Source organism: Propithecus coquereli, unplaced genomic scaffold, assembly GCF_000956105.1.
Source record: "Propithecus coquereli isolate 6110/MARCELLA unplaced genomic scaffold, Pcoq_1.0 Scaffold156, whole genome shotgun sequence".
In the NCBI taxonomy this organism is placed as follows: domain Eukaryota; kingdom Metazoa; phylum Chordata; class Mammalia; order Primates; family Indriidae; genus Propithecus; species Propithecus coquereli.
The window spans coordinates 915867-918229 of NW_012140080.1; positions in this window are offsets into that span (position 1 = coordinate 915867).

The following is a 2363-nucleotide window of genomic DNA, read 5'->3' on the forward strand; positions in this document are numbered from 1 at the left end:
ATATACTTTTATTAATGCATTAAATAACAAAATCTTGTGGTGGGGGTCGAATAATCACCACACTTTTAAAGTTGGCATGAGTATAATGCTATTTTGTGGTTTCTGCAATGACTTTAACATGATATGAAATTTATTGTGATTCCTATTGGTATCAAAGTCATAGGTACTGCTAATGCTGCTATGGTTGTTGCCTACTTTCATAATTAAAGAAAATACTAAATTTTAGTTAAAGAATAGTGAAAATAAAGATGTAGTTTTAAAATTCAAGTTCGTGGACTTTCTGAATTCCATCCATAAACTCCTTAAGAACCCCTGCTATGATCTCATCCTTTCTTCATCTTCTTTTGTTTCTCTTTCAGTTGTGGGAGGGCCACAAGTGAAACAGAAACAAAGACAGCGTGAGACTAAAATTTTCAGATGAGTCTGATTCACGCCATCCCCCGATTCTTCCCCGCACCATGGAAGATTCTAGCTAAAGAATAATGGGCCAAAGAGGAAGGGGTGGAACTTCCCCATTTTGAAGAGATGAGAAGAACATTCAAGTAGACTACAAGAGACCCAGAGAGCTGACTCAGCACAAAGCCTTCCCTGAAACCACGGCAGTGGAGAAACCTCCCACCCCCACTCCCACAGGGTCAGATTATTACCCACTAAGCATCCAGTTTGGAGACATACAATCTGCCCAATCTGCTTTGCACCCCCATTTTCATATAGAACAACCATTAGAAGAGAGGGCTTAAACAACTTAGAGGATAATCATGGCATAAAAGGAAAGTCCAAACCTCTGACCCAAACTGCACTAAACACAATGTACGTAACCAACCACTTTATACCTGTGATATAGGTAAATTAGTTACAAAGCAAAACAATGTCTGAGCTAAAAAAACGTTGAAAGAAGAAACCAATGACAACAGTTGCAAAAAGTATCTGAAAATGGAACACAAACCCCCGCCCCCAAATGTGTTTATTTAGAAGAGTCGTAGCAGTTGCATTCACTTGCATTCTCAGACACCTCCATCTTCAACAATATTTCAGGATTCTAGACAGTTAAGCAAGTTGTGGAAGTATTTTATAGACTCAGTGGATTCTATGGTTATGGGTGTGGGTCTGGAGAAGTCTTGCTGTGTCAACAAGATGGGGGACTATGGCTGTAAGGCAGCTTCCTGGGCCATGCTAGACCAAGAGGCAAATAAAAGCTAGTAGATGACACCATTTCAGTGCCTTGACCTCTAGGTCACTCCTGTGATCCCAGAGAAGCCACAGCTACCTGAAAGGATAATTGTGGTTCTACCAACAAAGATGGGACTTGTTCATACCTTTAAGGCAAAAGTCACATAGGTACGATGAGAAATGTAGTTTACTACAAAAGTCCTAATTCCTATCATACCTCTCAGTTCTTCCTGTACAAGTTCTGGGAGGTCGTAAGAGATGACTGGAAGACAGGAAATGATGAGGATGATGGGCAGACTTATGGAACCTCTTCTCTGGGTCCAGCCTCTTTGAGTCCCTGTGGTGACAAGGGAGAGAGCTGTTTTAATAATATACATTTGAGACCTAGGCAAGAGGGAAGGACAGAAGATTCTAGCCCAACTCTTCCATGCTATAGATGGGAACTATGACTCAGAGAGATGGAGTGATTTGTCCAAGATGAGACAGTTTAGAATAAATAATCCAAGACTAAATTGCAGGTTTTCTGACATCTGGCCATTGTGCTTTCCCACCATTATATATATAAAAAAAAAACTCTAAGCAAATCACAGACTGTTTACATCTTGTCCTTCATTTCCTTATCTTGGTAGCAGAAGGGGAAGTGGTAGCTGTGGTCTCTCAATGATGAATCGTAAAGATGAAACCTGGAATGAGTGGGACGAGATGCCAAAAAGCTTAAACTTAGTAGGTAGACACTGTAAATTGGATCATTCAAAACCCATTCATATCCCATTCCATGCCTTCCTCTGCTGTAGATGCCAGAAAACTAAAACTCACCTTCCTAGACGCCCTTGCAGGTAAGAGAGACAATGGGAAAGCCGACGAATGAAAGATAAGCTCAAGTTGGCTGGTTCTGCCTCTTCTGCTTCCTCATTCTTCCCGCCTAGAATTTGAGCTTGATGCTGGAGGCGCATCAGTCATCTCGGAGCCGTAGAGCAGGAAAGAGCTCAGGCCATGGCTGAGCAGTGACCTTGAGCTACTATACAGCCCTGATCTGCTTAAGCCCAGACTTCTTCTCACATGACGCAAATAAAGTAAATCTTTTCCTTGTGTAAGTCCACGTTCATTAGGTTTAATGGTGCTTGTGTCAACCATGACCCTGACTTATGTCTCAGTCTGTGAATCAAAAGCAAAATCAAAGATGACAAAGATAT